The following is a 20,724-nucleotide window of genomic DNA, read 5'->3' as shown; positions in this document are numbered from 1 at the left end:
CAATGTTCTACACATATTTTAAAACTTAACCTAAGTGACACCTATCCTACCCATCATACTGCGATTTGTATGTTTAATTCAATAGTTTTTTTAAACATGCACATCAGGATTATGTGAAGGGGTAAGACAGGTTTTTAAAATTATGGAACATTTCAGGGGTACCAAAAAGAACGAGGACAAATATAATAAACACATCCATCACACAGCCTAAGAAACAAAACATTAAAGATATAATCAGGTTGATTTTCAAAGGCATTTTGCACAGTCTTCAGGAGTTTTGCATCCCTAAAGTCTATATGAGTAGTTTCAGAACAAGCATCAACTCTTGGCTACCATGCCTGGAAGTCATTAGTGAATTTTTCTGTAACTTCTCTGACAGTTCTTCAAGCAGAGGAATGGAAAATGTCTATGTTCTCCTTGATCCTATCACACTTCAGGGACAATTAATTGTCAAAAGAAATGTGGTACCTTGACTTTCTAACCCAACAGCACTTTCTTCCCATGTAACATCCTCACTTAATGCCGCAAATACAGCCAAATACCACCACCACCATCACTATCATTACCTTCATCGTCGTCATCATCATCAACATCATAGAACGAGCCTTAACATGTGTCAGGAGCTACACTAAGCATTTTACTTGCACTATAAAAACTAATGCTCACAAAACCCTATGACTTAGATATTACTATGTCCATTCTGCAGATAAGGCAACTAAGTCAGAGAGACGTTAACAAACTGCCAAAGATCAAAAGATAGTAAATGCTGGACGCTAAATTTGAAGTCCACGTGTCTAAATCTCAACCTCTGATCTTAACCATTACATAAAAATTACATTAGAAAAAAATTCCACTTTCAATCATGCAGAGTAACTGGTACCACATTATCTCTCCCACTGTAATTAACTAGAAAATTAGACAAAATATATGAAACAACCGTTTTCACTCATTAAACAATAGGCATTTCAGGACGGTGATCCCTGAAGGAAGAGAAACAAATGAGACGAGCAATACAGCCACCTAAGAGTTCTGCCTAGAAGTACTTTCCAGATTGTGAGGCAGAGAGGGGCAACCTAGGCAGAGCAGAGCAATCTCAGTGGCTGAGAAGAAAAGGTTGAAATCTGGGGAGAATGAGGTAGTTAGAATATGTAAGACAGAGTACAAGAAAGGAAGGAGTTGTGCAAAAAAATAGAAATCTGAAATCTTCCTATGGGTCTCCCTGAGCCTTTAGCTCAATAGCAATACACAAATGCAGAGGGTGAAACTCTGCAAGGCTGGGCAAAGAATAACTACCAGAGAAGAATGACTACCAGGAAGAAAACCTCTACTGGGAAGCTATAAGCAGAACAGCTTTCAGAGCTCACAGAGCGCAGGGAGACAAAGTCCAAGCTGCCTGAGACTTCATTAAACACCTGCAGCATTCAGTGGAGACCCCAGAAAGGCCATACCTACTGTCCAGAAAGGTATGGCCTTTGTGGAGAGTAGGGATAAACCAGGCCTACGATAAGACTACACAAGATCCACTCTCACAAAATATAAAAACAACCTCAACAGAATCAAGCTGATCCCCAAGTAAACCAACTGCCTGCCAGGAGAAAACTCAACCTTTCTTAAAGGAAGGCGACAAAATCCAGAGACGCAACAGCATAATATTCACAATGATTATCATTTCATAAAATATTACTAGATATGTGGGCAGGAAAGACTTATTAACTCAGCAGGCCTGGGTTGCTCAAACCCTGCACATTCCAAAGGTAGGCCTGTCTTCAGGACTGACCTTCATTGGCTTCTAGGCGATAACCTCAGAGCCCTTGGAATATTCCGCTTGACAAGAGTGTTTTTGTACGTCTGAGCTCTTGAGCCACGCTGTCTTATGGTGAACATCTCTTTCTGTATGCCTGAGGCCTTGGGCCATGCTGTACCAGTTTACCAGGAAACGTTACCCTAGAAAAGTTTTCCTAACTTTTGTTATCTTTTTAAACTCTTTTCCTCACTTTTGAGATTTAGGGTGAATACCTGTTTTTGCTGGGGGGGAAAGGGCTGGGGGGAGTGGGTGCAGTCAGAGCGGCTAAGGTCAGTCACAGGGGCATGACACGACCTCCAAAGAATCTCCAGAGCAGCAAGGCTCAGGTAAACATCCTCGGTCGGCAACACTTTGCATGTGTTACTACACATTGTTGCTGGAAAATTAAGTGAACCCCAATGTGACTCCACTGGAAAGAGACACCCGAAAGTGTTGCACTTGTTTCTACATGAACCAATAAATTAACAGCTGGCACATCTCTGGATATAAAGATACCAAAATTTCAGACTACAGAGAAAAATGGCCGTAAAATTGACAGGTTAAAAATACAGAATGGGGAAAGACTTACTGAATGAATCGATGAATCAATATTTCAGTTATACTTTATAAAACGTACCACAAGCCTGGGTCATCGGACACTATGAATGCATCATTTTGGGAAGATGATCAAAAGCCTGTGGAGAACTGATTCTCTGACAGGGAAATCAAGAAGTTGCCCTTTCACACAACTACCTGATGAATGGTATGTAGCTCTGCTCCTGGTTTCTAGGAGCCAATCATACACCATTTAACCCACCGACAGAAGGTTAAATGAAACAATACTCAATCGTAATATTGATAAGCATATAATATCTTCCAGGGACACTTAAATTAAATACTTAATAGCCCTCCATTAAGTTTCTGTAGTTAATGTGTCCCTAAAAAAGAATGGATCAGCAACCCTCTTCCAGTGCCCTATTACAGAATTTTATCTGTGATCCTTAAGTATTTTCACTTTTTGTTCATAACACCAACCAACAAAAAACAAAAGCACCCTCTGAAAATTACTGATTTTCCACTGCACTTAACTCTGTAAACTTTAATCAACTTATCAGTAAGTCTTTTTTTAAAATAATTTTATTTATTTTTGGCTACGCTGAGTCTTCGTTGCTGCGCGTGGGCTTTCTCTAGTTGTGGTGAGCAGGGGCTACTCCTCGTTGCGCTGCGCGGGCTTCTCATTGTGGTGGCTTCTCTTGTTGCGGAGCACGGGCTCTAGGCGCGTGGGCTTCAGAAGTTGTGGCATGTGGGCTCAGTAGTTGCAGCACATGGGCCCTAGAGTATGCAGGCTTCAGTAGTTGTGGCACGCAGGCTCTAGGGCGTACAGGCTTCAGTAGCTGTGGCGTGTGGGCTCAGTAGTTGTGGCTCGCGGGCTCTAGAGAGCAGTCTCCGTAGTTGTGGCACATGGGTTTGGTTGCTCTATGGCACGTGGGATCTTCCCGGATCAGGGATTGAATCTGTGTTCCCTGCATTGGCAGGCGTATTCTTAACCACTGCGCCACCAAGGTAGTCCGGTCAGTAAGTTTTTACAAAGAACAGTTTTTCATGCTCCATTCATACTTCACTGGACATAATAAACTTCATACCTTTTAAAGAAATCTTAACTATTTGGCTGCTACATAACTCCATAAAAGCAGCTAATGATTCAAGAAACCCGTGGTCCAATGTCAGATCTACGAGCAGCATTTGATAATCTTCCTTTTCTGTTAAAGCAATAGAAAACAATTTGGAACACAAGGAAAAATGGCCTAGGTCTTTCCAGCGGTAAAATCTATTTTAAAAATCCTCATGCTTGTGCCTCTGATATAAACTGAATTTGTAAGTGGCTCCAAGAAAGGGAATGATATTCATGCCCCAATACATTAGGAAATATAAGAGCACTTCCAGGAGGGAAAAATTATTCCACTCGGTGTAAATAAATGCATAAATGATAGAAAAGACTGTGTACACATTCTACCTACTGACCAATCAAATTTTCCTTTTATTTTACTTTATCTTTCTTAATTACCCAACTGTGTCAATGAAAAGTTACCTTGTAGAGTAACACAGAAGGATGAGAAAATCCTGTCTGAGCCAGGCTTCCAAATGCTAAGCGTGTTCACTGCTGGGCCAATTTCCCTCAGTCCTAAACTCTGGACACCCTTACGATTCCTACCATAAATGTTTCCCATTGTCTGCCCAGCCCACTGAGTGGGAGACCACAAAGTGATTTTAGGATGTGCCAACTGAGGACAAGAAGGAAACCAATGAGCTAAATCGCTTGCACTCATGACCCAATCCTTACTCTTCACTGAAGCCAAAGAAAAACAGTAACTTTATCATTAACTCACAACACACAGAATTCTGTTGATCTTACCCATATTTGCAGCAGAACTTCATGAAAAAAAGTGAACTGTATCTAAAAATATATATCAGAAAAACCCTATGAGACAATTTAGGCAACAAATAACTAGAAGTTCTAAGGATGAAATAATAACCAGTGAAAGAAAAATCAAGCTGTGAAAATTAAAAACTGACAGAAGGAAAGAAATAGTCTATTAGAGTTAAATCAATACTTAAAAACTTGGTCCTTCAGGCATATTTTATAACTCTGCTTCTCTTCTCTACCATCTCTGTCTCTGAGAGCAAACATCTCAAAACTTGCCTTCTCCAAATAACGTTAACAAGGCGAGCCCCTCACTGACATACGCTTTTACCTTTTCAAAGCATTTCTACAACTGTTATCTAATTTTTCATTACACCATCCCTATGAGATTGCACCATTCCCATTTTAGACCAGCCTGCTAGTGTCAAGCACCTTGGATAAGGTCACTGAGCTATTTTGGGACAGAGCTAAGACTCTAACTCACTATCCTCATTCTTTCCACAATATCGCACTATTTTGCTTATTCTCCTTACCCCATTTCTATTTTTATCATTGCCCCATTTGTTTCTCCAAAGTTTCTACTAACCTAATGTTCTACTCAAAGCATATGGGGTTGCAAAGGACAGAAACCCACTGAGGGGAGTACAACGAAGGAGAAATGATAAGGACACAGCAGGCCACCTCACAGTTGCCTGAGGACAGGAATTATACAGCTGGGACCCTGGGGACTGGAACTGGGATGAGGTCAAAGACAAAGCTCTCCTTGTCATCTCTCTCATGGGTCGTCTTGCTGCATTCTCATGACATCTGTGCTTCGCCTCACACACCTACCCTACGTAGTCTCTCTTTACACAGTCAGCCTCAGTCCAGACGTGGTCCAAGGTTATCATCAAACTATCCTACCCCTTCCTCATTCTTCCATGCTTCACAGATTGTAATAAAGTTTGTATCTTTACTCCAACTCTCTCAAGAGTGAGTTAGCTGTCTTTTGGCCAGATGACGGTCTGACAGACTTTGGTTGGATGTCCACCACTGGTTTGATTAGCTATGGGAAAGGGAGAGAACAATACAGTAGGCCAGGAAATCATCCTGGTAACAGGGTAATTCATAGACTGGGGCATTAAAATAATACATTATAACAGAGCAAAATGCTAGTGTTGCCATTAACCAAATCCCTCATTTTAAAGATGAGAATTCTGAGGTCTGCATGGTAAAGTGACTTACCTAAGCTGACACAGATGCACCATGGCAGTCATACCTACAGTCCACATATCCGATTCTTTGAAGCCACATATTTTATTCTGAAACCTATCATTGAAACTGGTCAATCCATAGTTAATGATAGAGCTCCTCTCTCACATCAAGCTAAACATCCTGGTATGTCAATAGCAAATCTACCATTAACCACAATGTGTAAATACTCATGAAATATTACTACCTTTAAAGCAGTACACCTCAACCATAGATGCCCATTAAAATCACCCGAGGAGCTTCTTAAAGCTCCTCAATGGCCAGTACCCATGTCCCGCCCTAAACCAATTGTATTGGAATCCCTGAGGGCAGCCTCCTGACACTGGTACTGTAGTTTCTTAAAAGCTCCCCAGGTCATTCTAATGTGCAGTCAGAGTTCAGAATCAGTGCTTTAGAATCTTAAAATTAATGTGCGAATATATCTATAGAAATTTTTTAACACCTCTAATTCAAATTCAAAATCAGGAAAATTCTCAAATAATTTAACATCTTTTAGATCACAAGTTTTAGACAAATTTTGGACAGCAACAATTAGAGCTGCCATATACTGCTCATCTATGTGCTTTACAACCATGAAGCAGATCATAAGCTCCATGAAAGTAAGGACCTCATGCTGTTCTCTGTCATATCCCAGCGTCTAGTACAGTGCTTGGTACATTGTAGATGCTTAACAAATGTTTGTTAATCAAACAAATGAATGAATATTCTTATTTATCCCTCATAATGGCTCTTGAAGGTAGGCATTATTATTTCCTCGTCACTAATGAGGATTTTTAAGCTAAGAAAAACTCTAATAAACTTAGAGTAATGCATGTGCTCCACTTATCACATAGAGAATGTTGACATTACATGTCTTTTCAGAGAATTAATCAAAACTGATCTTTTGATCAAAGATCAAAACTGGTTATACAGATGGCCAACAGGCACATGAAAAGCTGCTCAACATCACTAATTATCAGAGAAATGCAAATCCAAACTACAATGAGGTATCACCTCACAATGGTCAGGATGGCCATTATTAAAAACCTACAAATTATAAATGCTGGAGAGGCTAAAGAGAAAAGGGGACCCTCCTACCCTGTTCGTGGGAATGTAAATTGGTGCAGTCACTATGGAATACAATATGGAGGTTCCTTAAAAAAACTAGAGTTGCCATATGATCCAGCAGTCCCACTCCTCAACATATACCTGGACAAAACTATAATTCAAAAAGATACACGCACCCCAATGTGTAGCATTACCCACAATAGCCAAGACACAGAAGCAACCTAAATGTCCACCAAAAGAAGAATGGATAAAGAAGATGTGGTATATGTATGCAACGGAATATTACCCAGCCATAAAAAAGAATGAAACAATGCGTGAATGGACCTAGAGATGATCATACTAAGTGAAGTAAGTCAGACAGAGAAAGACAAATATCACACGATATCACTTATATGTGAAATCTAAAATATGATACAAATGAACTTATTTATAAAGCAGAAACAGACTCACAGATATAGAAACCAAATTTATGGTTTCCAAGGGGAAAGGGGGTGGGGGAGGATAAATCAGGAGTTTGGGATTAGCAGATACAAACTACTACATATAAAATAAACAACAGGGATTTCTCCGGTGGCGCAGTGGTTTAGAATTCGCCTGCCAATGCAGGGGACAAGGGTTCCGGCCCTGGTCCGGGAAGATCCCACATGCTGTGGAGCAACTAAGCCCGTGCGCCACAACTACTGAGCCTGCGCTCTAGAGCCCGCGAGCCACAACTACTGAAGCCTGTGCGCCTAGAGCCCGTGCTCTGCAACAAGAGAAGCCACCACAACGAGAAGCCTGTGCAGCAACGAAGACCCAACGCAGCCAAAAATACATAAATAAATAAATTTATAAAAAATAAACAACAAGGTTCTACTGTATAGTACAGGGAACTATATTCAATATCCTGTAATACCATAATGGAAAAGAATATGAAAAAGAATCACTTTGCTATACACCAGAAACTAACACAACATTGTAAATCAATTATACTTCAATAAAGATTTTTTTTAAAAAACTGGTGTGTTAAAAAAAGTTATTTTGAATATTAGTTCTATTATTTAATTCCAAAATCTGAGCATATTGCCACCAAACAAATCTTTGGACTGTTCAAATTCACACTGGACAGTAATCTAGGAACCCCACTTACGACAAACACACTTTAAACTTAAGCCACATATCTAACTCAGTGTGTAGAGTTTTAAGAATTGAACGGAAAAAGTTAACCATGTTTAACCCAAAATATGACTCAAAGCTTAGTAAAGCAATGAGTTGGCAAGCAATATTCAAAGCCACCTGAATTATTTCTGAAGACTGGCCTTGGTCAGTCTCAGTCTCAAATCCTTCAAGAAGCTATCAAAATCTGTACTAAGCTTTTGAAAAACAACATCCAATTCTCCTAACTAGCCAATGCCAGGCTCAGGACCAAAGATAGATGAGCCTGCTTAAAATACTAAGCTTTACAAATAAAAGAAAAACAAAAAGGAGGAGACAGTAGAAGAAAATGAAAATTCTCAACAACATCTTTCCTCACCTCCAGTCAAGCCAAAAAAAAAAAAAAAAAGACTGCTAATGCAAACTGGATCTCTATGTATAAACTGGGTTAGAATTTCATAATTCACCGAGATTAAAGAGCTAAAAGCAAAAGAAGTGAAGAGAAACCCATGAAAGAACCTGTGCTTCTTCTTATCTAATTGAAACAATATTTTTGGAAGAACACTTAAGAATTTCAGAATGCCATAAAACTGGTATTTAATATCTAAAGAGTAAACAGAATGTCTCTTATGTTAATATAAATGTTGGTGTTCTTAGTACAGTATCTGAGCTAAGATTGCAAGACAGCCCCAGAAACAGGCCTGGTTCAACTGGTGCTAAAAAGTACGCCCACATGTCAGCAAGAAGGCAGAATGAATGAGACATAATCCAGACTACAGGGAAAAAGCAAACTGCTACTAACATCTACTATTTCATCATCAGGCAAATACATAAATACTAATGTCGGCCTGACGTTATGGCACGTGCAAAAGCAAGTCTTCTACCCACAACACTATGTTCTACAAAGAGAGATATACTTAGTTCCCTAGTGTTTATCCACACTCACGTGACCCTGTGGGTTTTTATTTTTAATTCAAAAGTTCTATTACATCACACTTTAATATGAGCAACAGCCTTGTGAAAGAACCATGTGATAAACTAGTTGGGTCCAATGTCTAAGATGCACCCTGATCACAGATGAAGCATCTGGGCATCCTTACCTTAACCCCTTCAATGCACCAGGGTATTATTTAGAAAATTATTGTTTTAGCACCCTAAGTGAGACCTTAGTCATGCTGTCCTACAGGTTACTTGAGGAGAGATCAGGGTAAGAAATCAATCACACAGCAATACTGGTTGGGATCATACTATAGTTCAACTCTTGCATAAGAATGTAAGGAGCTGTAGTCTCCCCCCGACACAGCTCATTCTTTGTGCTATATTTCCACCACACACTACAGGGTATGCTGAGGATGCCAAATAGTTAAGATGTTTTCTGAGTCTCTGACTTCTCAGGAACCATCTCCAGTCACTTCTCAGAAGTCAGTGAACCTAGTTCTATCTGTTCTGTGGTTTCTGCTCAGTGCTGCTGTTTTTAATTTACGCAACAGGCTGAGTGTATACAAGAGAACTGCATATCATCACAGGTGGGCACAAAAGAATTCCGAACACCCTTCATTCCCCACAAGACCCTGTTTCCAAGTCCTTTTGAGTTTTGCTCTTAAATACCTCTCAGATCCAGTCATTTGCTCTAACTCCACCATAAGTTACCATCCTAGTTAAAGTCACCGTTGTCTCTTGGTTAGACTAACACAAAAACTATCTCACCACTCTCCCCTGATTTCCTCTTGCCCCCAGTCCTGTCTTACCCCACTCACCCCTGCTCAATCTCTTCTTCACACTGCAGCCCACACAATCTTTCAAAAACCAAACCTGCTCATGTGACCCTTCCACCTACTTGACACCCTCCCCCTTTAAATTCTATAATATCTTGCCATTTCTCTTGGGGTAAAGATCTAAATCCTTTCAGGGCAGTCAAGGCTCTGCGTGGTGTGGCTTCCTAGCCTCAGCCCGCACATGCTCTACACTAAGGGCTATGCTTGTGTCACTCCCGTCTTACTGTTTCTGGAACACATCATACTCCCTTCCCACCCTAAAACTTTTTGCATATGTTTTTTCCTTCTGAAATATTCTACCAAAAGTCAGCATAAAATTTACCTCCTTGGGAAGGCCTTCCCTAACCCCATGGCCAGGTCAAATTCCCTTATTCTATGGACTTTTATAATTTTTTTTTTTTTTTAATTGCGGTAGGCGGGCCTCTCGCTGTTGTGGCCTCTCCCGTTGCGGAGCACAGGCTCCGGACGCGCAGGCTCAGCGGCCATGGCTCACGGGCCCAGCCGCTCCACGGCATGTGGGATCTTCCTGGACTGGGGCACTAACCCGTGTCCCCTGCATCGGCAGGCGGACTTTCAACCACTGCGCCACCAGGGAAGCCCTATCTTATTATTTTTTATATATTTATTTGTTTGTTTGTTTATGTTTGGCTGTGTTGGGTCTTCATTGCTGCACACGGGCTTTCTCTAGTTGCGGCGAGCGGGGGCTACTCTTCGTTGCGGTACACGGGCTTCTCATTGCGGGGGCTTCTCTTGTTGCGGAGCATGGGCTCTAGGCGCGAGGGCTTCAGTAGTTGTGGCACACGGGCTCAGTAGTTGTGGCTCATAGGCTCTAGAGCACAGGATCCGTAGTTGTGGCGCACGGGCTTATTTGCTCCACGGCATGTGGGATCTTCCCAGACCAGGGCTCGAACCCGTGTCCCCTGCATTGGCAGGTGGATTCTTAACCACTGCACCACCAGGGAAGTCTGATTATCTGATTATTGGATTAACTTCCATCTCCTCCATTGACTACAAGCTCCATGAGGACAGAGACCCTGCCTGTGTTAATTAAAGTGATCCATTAGTCCCAATTTTCATGGAATAATCCCAGTTTACACTTGCTATCATAGAATAATTACTGAGCGTACCACCTTTGCCTTCCAAAAGGTACCGAGTTACACTAAAACCTATATGGTTCTCCTGGTTTTGATTCATCATTGAATCCTGGTAACTACTGCTAGAGCAGCTATATAAAGTAATCAATAAATACTGACTGAACTATTGACGAGTATAAAATCTAATATAATCTCGATATGTATTCATATCAAGAAAAAAAAAAGATCTACCAAGTAGCTTTCCAACATACCAAACTGCTAAACAGGGAGAACCATCAAATATATAGCCAAGTCTTAATAGTCTTTGGCACTGAGAATAACTTTGCTTAGTTACTAAATACACAATACTTTAGATCAACTCTAGAGAAGCACCATTGTGTCCATATTATTCCAAAATGGGTCACTGGAAGATCAACTGCTTTGATAAGGTCAGTACCTCAAAGGCTGTATAAAGAACACTTTGACCCAAATAAAGGTATCGAAGTGGTTTATCCACCACAGAGGTGCAGCAAAAAATGTTCTGCCTTAATTATTGCACTTAGTAAATGAAGGTGTTACCTGTATATATGTCATTGTAGGCAATCAAGACTCATCACATTCAACCATAGGTGAGGAACAAATTAAATTACATTTCCATTTATTAATTGGTTTTCATCAATATAAAAGGCTTTTGTAGGGACTTCCCTGGTGGCGCAGTGGTTAAGAATCTGCCTGCCAATGCAGGGGACACGGGTTCGATCCCTGGTCCAGGAAGATCCCACAGGCCATGGAGCAATTAAGCCAGTGTGCCACAACTACTGAGCCTGCGCTCTAGAGCCCACGAGTCACAACTACTGAAGCCCACGCACCTAGAGCCCGTGCTCCGCAACAAGAGAAGCCACTGCAATGAGGCGCCCGCGCACTGCAACCAAGAGTAGCCCCCACTCACCGCAACTACAGAAAGCACCCGTGCAGCAACGAAGATGCAGCCAAAAATCAATTAATTAATAAAAACCACCAGTTATAAAATATATATATATATATATATGGCACTTGTTGCATAACTGCTTTTGACAAGGCAAATGTAAAATTGAGCACAGTTCATGTATCTGCTTTGGGCACTAGCCAACATTTTATCATTCAATCCATCAAAGCAGTAATAGTTTAGGTGAACTATCTCCTAACTATAGCTCTGAATTCCCCATTAGACAGAGAGAAGTAAGAAATCCACTGACTGCCAAAGGCCATAAAATAACATCCAAGCATTCCTCAGGTCTGAGGTGTGCTAGGTCATCCCTAATATAGCTCCAGAACGCTACAACGGCACACAGGAATTTTAAATAAAAGAGAAATCGGGCAATAAGACCACCAACCAACACGCTCGGGGAAATCATATAAAGTTAAGAGAGAATCTGGCCCAGCTAGAAATACTTTCTTGGAGAGCTTCCCCAAGAAAAGGCAGGCCACTTCAACTGTTTTCCTTTATGATGAAAATTCTGAACAATTTAGGCATCCAAGATAAGGATCTTCAACAGAGAACTAGACAGGGATGAATGTGTAAAAACCTCTTCAAAAGGAAGCAGTGCATCAGAATTTCCTTGCATTACTCATTTTACTGGCTTGTATTTTTTCCTGTCTTAATTACACATGGAACCAATCTAACAATAACTGCGGTTTTAATTACAAGTCCATAGGCTCACAGACTTTTAAGTAAAAAAGTTCCATCTTTAAACTCACAGAGATTTTTTTTTTCTAACATCTTTATTGGAGTATAATTGCTTTACAATTGTCTGTTAGTTTCCGCTTTATAACAAAGTAAATCAGCTATACATATACATATATTCCTCTTGGGTCTCCCACCCTTCCTATCCCACCCCTCTAGGTGGTCACAAAGCACCGAGCTGATCATGCTGTGCTATGCAGCTTCTTCCCACTAGCTAGCTATTTTATTTGGTAGTGTGTATATGTCCATGCAACTCTCTCACTCCGTCCCAGCTTACCCTTCCCCCTCCCCATGTCCTCAGGTCCATTCTCTATGTCTGCATCTTTATTCCTGTCCTGCCCCTAGGTTCTTCAGAACTTTTTTTTTTTTTAGATTCCATATATATGTGTTAGCATACAGTATTTGTTTTTCTCTTTCTGACTTACTTCACTCTGTATGACAGCCTCTAGGTCCATCCACCTCACTACAAATAACTCAGTTTCGTTTCTTTTTATGGCTGAGTAATATTCCATTGTATATATGTGCCACATCTTCTTTATCCATTCATCTGTTGATGGACACTTAGGTTGCTTCCATGTCCTGGCTATTGTAAATAGAGCTGCAGTGAACACTGTGGTATATGACTTCTTTTGAATTATGGTTTTCTCAGGGTATATGCCCAGTAGTGGGATTCAGAGCTTTGTTCTTTATACAAAGCTTCAGAGAGAACAGCCTGAATTCTTAGCATATGGGTTCAAGGGCCTACCTATAAAGGTCCATAAATCTTATTGTTACATGCATAAATTTAAAATGAGCTAAATATATTTTTCCAGAAAAGAATTCTTAGCTTCAAATTATAAATTGGCCCTTGACCCTCAATGTTAAGAATATTTTATTATGAAATGAATTCCTCATTTCTAAAAACACTCTCAGTTAAGACAATAGTAAAATCCCTCAGTTAAAAAAAAAATAAGTTTATTACTTCAAACAGATACCCTGAACCCCAAATTTGCTTTTGTAAGGTAGTTTTTCACATAACTAGTTCACATTAAATGGACTAAATTATAATAACTCTATATCCATTCGTCTAAAAATGCATTTATTCATTCACCAACTATTTGAGTGTCTATTATATATCATGAATGTTTTCAGTATTGAGGTATAGTGAACAAAATGGACATTCTTCTTGCCCTTATAGCATGTATTGTCTAGTGGAAAAGATGACAATAAACAAGCAAATAAGCAAATGATGAAAATACGTGCTCACGGATGTTCTTAATCACTATGAAAGAAACCAACAGGTAGCTGTGATTTGGTATAACATCAGGTAGTCAGGGAAGGCCTCACTCTTTTTCCCTCCCCCCCAGAAAAAGAGAACAAATCTTTAAATAATCAGAGCTAGTGGGGACTGTAGAGAGCTTCTTGTTCTTAGCTGAAGTGCCATTAAAATATCAAGTTATCTTCAAAATCTTAGGTAAAATAGTGAATATTTGTTAAAATATTACTTTAAAATTCTAGTTTCTATCTAACAAGAACAAAATATCTCAAATCGGGAAAAAATGGAGAGGATGTTAAGACACATGTGGCAATAGAGGAATTATTTTTCTCATTTGAACTGGTTAGCTAAGACTGCAAAAGGAAATTATCAGGTGAGAAAAAGGTACAAGACAAAATTATGCCATTTTATAGACTCAGTTTCTTGTTAGCTTAAATACAACAAGCGTGAAAGTCAGAGAGTGATTCCTGTAACATCTGTCTGTATAAGACATCCAGAAATTGGCAAGCTTTATTTAAAAACTAGATTTAGAATCACTAGCAGTACACGTGTACTACAGCTTTAAGACCTCCACATATACCCCACCGTGGTTTCACTCTTCTAATGAGTAGAACAAAATTGTTTCACAGCTTTTCAAATTCAAGGGACAAGATTTGCATGGTGAAGTCTTAGAGGACTACATCGTGCTGGGCTTACCACAAGACAACCAACACCCGTGGTTCTCCTTGGACTCAGAACTCCCTCCCTCAGGATGGTCTCTGCCCCTCGGGGCCCCTCTGACAGCCTTCAGAGGCTCTAGAAAAGCAGAAGAAAATGAATTCGCAAGGAAACACATTAGTGCCAAATGAAAAATCCTGCTCTCGTATACTACAAACACAAACCACATTTTGAAACTATCAACTCTTTCTTTTCTTTTTTTTTTTAATTTATTTTTGGCTGTGTTGGGTCTTCGTTGCTGTGCGCAGGCTTTCTGTAGTTGCAGTGAGTGGAGCTTCTCATTGCAGTGGCTTCTCTTGCTGCGGAGCACGGGCTCTAGGCATGCAGGCTTCAGTAGTTGTGGCTCACGGGCCCTAGAGTGCAGGCTCAGTAGTTGTGGCAGACGGGCTTAGCTGCTCCGCGGCATGTGGGATCTTCCCGGAGCAGGGCTCAAACCTGTGTCTCCTGCATTGGTAGGCGGATTCTTAACCACTGCGCCACCAGGGAAGCCCTGAAACTATCAACTCTTAAGTGCGCTTGTGTACGTAAACTTTCCAAAATTTCAGTTAAAAAATAAACACAAAAATACCAAGTGCTAATGTGTATTTTTTAAAGAGATTTAAACATAAAAAACGTTTTCAATGTTGGACATGGAAGAATCATACAGAAAAAAGGTAAGTGGTAAACAATGGGGAAAGGGTTGAGGGGAGCCAGAATAAAAAGGGGGGGCCTCAACCCCGAAAGTGTGCAGAGGGTTCAGAGAGATTAATTGTTGATGTGAGGGGCAGGGGAGACAAACCAAACTGGCAAAAATTGATCAAGGAACAAAATATAATACTATCTGTCATGACAAATGGTTATATATATTTTTAGAACTTCAGAAAGATCGTAGAGTTGGCTGTCTCATAGTAAAGAATTAAGCCTCTCAGTGCATGTGCTTTTAAACTGTTTAAACGGCTCGGACTACACAAGAGGGACCGATGAAACCGAGCTGTGGTGCTGACTCAGTCCTTCCTTCTGGATAGCACAGGGTATATCTGCCTCACAAACTCGTTCTTCTATTTCAATTAAAACACAAACAAACAAACCAAAAAAAAAATTAGCCTAGCTCATCCATGATGAATATACATTTTTAAGAAAGGGACTTCCCAGCATCAAGGAAACTGTTTGCCTCTTCCTCACTATGGGGAAATTTGTGGTTACTTAAAAAAAAAAAAAAAAAAAAAAAAAGAGCTATTAGGTCAATGAAATTCGTAATAACAATAATATGAGTAGTAATTCTTGCTTTTTCATGGGATAAAATTACAAACTGTTAAGAATCAAGGCCTTTGGTATATCTTTTTGAGGGGAGGTGTGTGTGTGTATACATGTGCACACTTGCTTTCTGTCATTAAAGGAATTTCTATCAGAATAGAGACTTTTTAAAAAAGCAGAATTGCTGTATTCCAATCCTTTTTTATAAGTCAAGCACTTTTTTTTGAGGAAAATTAGGTATTTTGTGATACTTCCCACAAAACCCAGCAAACTCTTTCATACTAAAATAATTATTAAGAGTAAACCACAAGGCTCAGTCAATAGCCAAGGAAGATTCTTTCTTTTCCAAGCATTAACCTCATTTCAGGAGTCATCTGAAACACAGACCAATATAGCTCCTGTTTCTAAAAAGATTTTTACTGGTAATGAGAATGATAAAACTGCAATTTCTTTCTGAAGGCTATATAAGGATTTATGCAAAGTTCAACAGAAGACAGATTTCCTTGAGTATACAGTACCAGGACCTAACACATTTCCCAGCAAGAGGATACCATGCATACATACATTTGAGCAGTCAATGAATAAACGAACAAAGATTAATGTGAGGATTCAAATGAGACAACTTCATAAACTGGATTTTCTTATAGTGAATCTTTTTTTTTTTTTCCACTTCTTATGCTACATTTCAGAAATGTTCTCTTCCATTTCTGAGAGTTGTCTGGCTACAGGAATAGAAGTTTCATGAGAATACAGACCATTAGCACAGAGTCGGTGCTCACTAAGTGTGTGGAGAATTTAATGATCAACACATGAATTAAAACATGAAGAGCAAATCAATACATGAATGAATGAATGATGAAAGAAAAAATCACCTCAGTTTCTCTGGACTTGGTTTGTCACCCTCTCCATGAAGCCATATTTGAGTCCTAAGCCACAAGACTATCTTAAAGGGACTTGTCAAAACTTACTTTATTTCACTCCTTGGAGTCTCATGAAGAAATGAAGTGGTTTCAAGGGGGAAAATATAAACATATGATTGAGAAAAGTTGGTTCAAATCCTACTCCTCTTCCTAGAAGGTCCATGACTCTTGGCCAGGGTTTCTTAACCTTGGCACTACTGACCTTTTGGTCTGGATAATTCTTCGTCGTACAGGCTGTCCTGTGCATTGCAGAATGTTCTGCAGCATCCTCGGCCTCTACTCACTAGATGTCAGTATCACCGTGTACCCCAGATGCGACAACTAAAGCCATCTCTCTAGATGTTGCCAAATGTCTCTTGGGGGGTCAAAATCATCCCCAGGTGAGAACCATTGCTATAGGCAAATTTCTTGATTATTTAAGCCTCATCTTCTCATTTAAAAATGTATGTAGGGCTTCCCTGGTGGCGCAGTGGTTGAGAGTCCGCCTGCTGATGCAGGGGACACGGGTTCGTGCTGCAGTCCGGGAAGATCCCACATGCCGCGGAGCGGCTGCGCCCATGAGCCATGGCCGCTGAGCCTGCGCGTCCAGAGTCTGTGCTCCACAACGGGAGAGGCCACAGCAGTGAGAGGCCCACGTACCGCAAAAAAAAAAAGAAAAAAAAAAAGTATGTAATACCACTTTTCATAAGTAATGGTTGTAATAAGTAAATTTAAAATAACTAATTACAAAAAATTCTGACAACAAGAAGTCTATAAACATTATTTGAGTGCCCATTATGTGCCAGGCACTGAATAGAGGAGTCATTTAACTTGATTCCTTCCAATCCTTACAACACCCTTATGGATTGTGGGCACTCACCCCCATTTTCACAATAATCACACAAATGAGAGTTGTCACAGCCAAGATTCAAACTGAAGCCATCTGATTTCAAGAGCCCGAGCTCTCACCCACCATACTGTACATAATCAATCTCCAAACACAGCTTGTCGTTCAGTAGGTCGTCAACAAATATTTGTCTCCTTCCAACATTTTTCCTAATTTTCTTTCCCTGGAAGAATCAGAGTTCAGTGTGTTTCCCTACTGCATGAAATCTGGAAATGATATCTTAAAATCCCCATGTCAATTATATCATAGTTGCCTCTTCCATCAAAGAGGAAATGCTTTACATCCATAATATCTACTGGCATCAACGTTCTCTGTATTCAACTGTAAGTTCCTAAAGATCAGAGATCAGGTTCCACACATAATAGAAGTGCTCATGACATGTTTATGGGTGATAGTGTTCATCTTATACTAGAGAGTAACAAAAATATATTGATGTTGATTTGACATGTTCAGGGTTTACAATGAAAAGCTATATAGAGAATATTAGAAAGGGTTATGACAGCTAAACTTCAACTGAAATTGAGCAATTTTATTTTTTTAAATACTAAAGTATATCTAATGAATGGGAAGATAGAGTCTATAATTGTTCAAGCTTCTTAATGCTGGGCCCTTAGCCATGATGTTTCCACTTGAAACAACAGAATAAAAATGGGGTTGGCTAATGTTAACAGAGCTTTTTCTACAGGATTTAAAAGATCTTACAAGATTAGTCTATAAATGAATTTATTAATCATCATGGAAATAGCATATGACGGCCGAAAAAGTATTTAAAGTTTAAAAAAAAAAAAAGGAAAAGGAAAGAAAGGAAAGCAAAGGAAAAGAAACCAAACCATAGAGGGACACAAATTTTTATTACCAAACTTCTTTTTTAACTTTTTTTGTATAATGATAGGTTTCTATAATTTATACATGAGAATATTTACTTGAGGCTTAGTTTGGTAGAATAAGTCCTAATTTGTAGGCCATAACTTCTATTTTCTGGTCCAGTTACTTTCTCGAAGCATGTTGTTTCCCAACCATAAAGTAGTATTTCAAATACTATTCAAGATTCCCTCAGTCTTAGCAAAGGCTCATTTCAAAATCTAATAAAAATGACAAGAACAATATCCATTTTTTAAAATGAAAGAGGCAGTGGTGGAGGTGGGGGGAAGGATCGAGTCCCACCATTTAAAAAGGCAGACATAAAGACCCTTCACACACTCTAAAATGACTATAATTTTAAAAAACTGAAAATAATAAGTGTTGGCAAGAATATGGAGAAACTGGGAACTAGAACCTTAGTTCATTGCTAGTGGGAATGTAAAATGGTATAGCTGCTATGGAAAACAGTCTAAAAGTTCTTCAAAAGGTTTAACATCGAGTTACAATATGACCCAGCAATTCCACTTGTAGGTAACTACCTGAGAAAAATGAAAATATATTACAACACAAAGACTTACACACAAATGTTCAGAGCAGCGTTACTCGTAACAGCCAAAAAGTGGAAGCAACTCAAATGTCCATCGACTGAGGAATGAATAAACAAAATGTGGAATAGCACGACAATGGAATATTACTGGGCCATAGAAAGGAATGAAGTACTGACACACGCTACAACAAAGATGAACCTTGACAACTTCATGCTAAGTGAAAGAAGCCAAACCAAAAAAAGGTCATATGTTGCATAATGCCATTTATATGAAATGTCCAGTAAGGAAATCCATAAAGACAGAAAGTAGATTAACGGTTGCCAGGGGACAGGAGAAAGGAGAGTTGGAACTAACTACTGAAAGGTACAGGGCTTCTTTTGGAGATAATGGAAGTGTTCTGGAATTAGATAATAGTGATGACTGAACAAGAAAGTCAAACTAAAAACCACTGAAGTATATACTTCAAAATGGTGAATTTGATGTTCTGTGAGTTACATCTTAATTTAACATAACGCTAGAAGAAAAGGTTAGAGACTAAAAAAGAAAAACACTCAACTTAGAGATGTGCGGTTAGTTCTTCACCCCCTGCAACCACCCAGCACCTGACAGTGGTCTCAAAGAGCTTTCTGCCCTGAAAAATCCACCACCCCCCTTCATTATAGTGACATGAACAGCTGAAATGAGATGCCGATGTTGAATCTTTAAACATTATAAATGGTAAGGGGAGCAGGGGAAGGAGATTTAAATCCATTTCAGAGTAGAGGACCACAAGAAAATAAAAGAACTTTTGACAGAAGAACTACTAAGACAGGGAAAGAAACGGACAAAGGGGAGGAAGAGTTTGTCCTAGGAAGAGAAAACAATGTGGAAGCTACATTGCCATTGTCTGTTTGCTCATTTTTGGTGTATCAGCTTGTGTAAATAAATGGACATGGCATCCTAGGAGGGAAAAAAAGAGAATACTACAAATCAGACTCAAAAAAAAAAAAAAAATACCGAAGGTGTCAAATGTATACACCAGAAAAATAAGAGCTACAGCAAAGGAAATAAATGCACAATTTTCTATCAAGTCACTTCTCAGTTATTTCCTCTTTCCAATCCTCCACAACTATTTCCTGCTAAGCTTCTTCCTTCCTCCCTGCATTTCTTCATTTGCACAGTTTCTCCTCCTGCGCAAACACACCATTCTTCCTCTGCGGTATGCCAGACCATGAGCTAATATGCCTGTTTCTGCATTCCCCAGCGATGAGCCTCACACCCCACTACCTCGTCTATTTCCTCAACTGTTACCCAGTTATTTTCTATTCCCATCTCAGTCATGCATCCAGTCATTCCCTCCCTCCCATAACAAACGAGTGTGGAGGGGAACTAAATGAAGGCCCAGTGGTGATCCGAATCTGACAGTACCTCTACTCTTTCAGAACCTATAGTCTGGGGGGTGGGGGGGCATGGAATTCATTAAGTGAGCACAAAAAAATTTAACATGACAAGTGACTTAAAGAATTAAGCACAAGGACCTATGAGGGTATTTAATAAGGGGATAGGGAGGGAAGTGAAGAAGTAGAAGGGAAAGGAAAAAGACGTCAGGCCTATTTCATGGAGTAAAAAAACAGCATATGCAAAGGCCCTGTGCAAAGAAGTAGCATAACATACTGGAAGAAATGAACAAAGTCCATGGTGGCCAAAGCACAGAAAGATTTACGGGAAAGCAATGTGAGAAAATGGGGGCGGGAGGTAGGGGGGTAGGCAAAGGACAGATCATGATCTAGGGTCTTTATCCCAACATTGAGAGAAGGGTTAAAGGACTATTACAATAATCCAGAGAGAGATAACAGTAGCTGGGCTATGGAAATGGCAGCAGAAATTTTGCGATGTAGACACATCATCAAATAATAATAAAAATGATAATACCAAAAACCGTAATGACAACAGCAACCATCATTTGCTAAAAGCTTATGACGTGCCAAGACCTAAGCTATGCACTACAAATATACTATCATTTTTCTTCACAACTGTGAATGGTAAATATTAGGATTCCTATTTTACAATCGAGGAAACTGAGACTCAGAGTCAGTTAAGTGACCTGGCCGAGATCC

General features: G+C 39.7%; 1 protein-coding gene across 8 annotated transcripts in view; it reads right to left on the bottom strand.

Moving 5' to 3' along the window:
- MITF (melanocyte inducing transcription factor) overlaps positions 1 to 20,724 on the bottom strand; it is a 223,798-nt gene that overhangs the window by 144,670 nt on the left and 58,404 nt on the right. The window contains exon 2 of one of the 8 annotated variants that reach the window (XM_067755179.1): positions 14,160 to 14,258. The exons of the other annotated variants lie outside the window; for them this stretch is intronic. The gene's annotated coding sequence lies outside the window, so the exon portion shown is untranslated. The remainder of the gene's footprint in view (positions 1 to 14,159; positions 14,259 to 20,724) is intronic. 8 annotated transcript variants of the gene reach the window in all.

Source organism: Pseudorca crassidens, chromosome 10 (genome assembly GCF_039906515.1).
Source record: "Pseudorca crassidens isolate mPseCra1 chromosome 10, mPseCra1.hap1, whole genome shotgun sequence".
NCBI classification, from domain to species: domain Eukaryota; kingdom Metazoa; phylum Chordata; class Mammalia; order Artiodactyla; family Delphinidae; genus Pseudorca; species Pseudorca crassidens.
The sequence above is the reverse complement of the archived record's forward strand: the minus strand, read 5'-3'. Positions and strand labels throughout refer to the sequence as shown.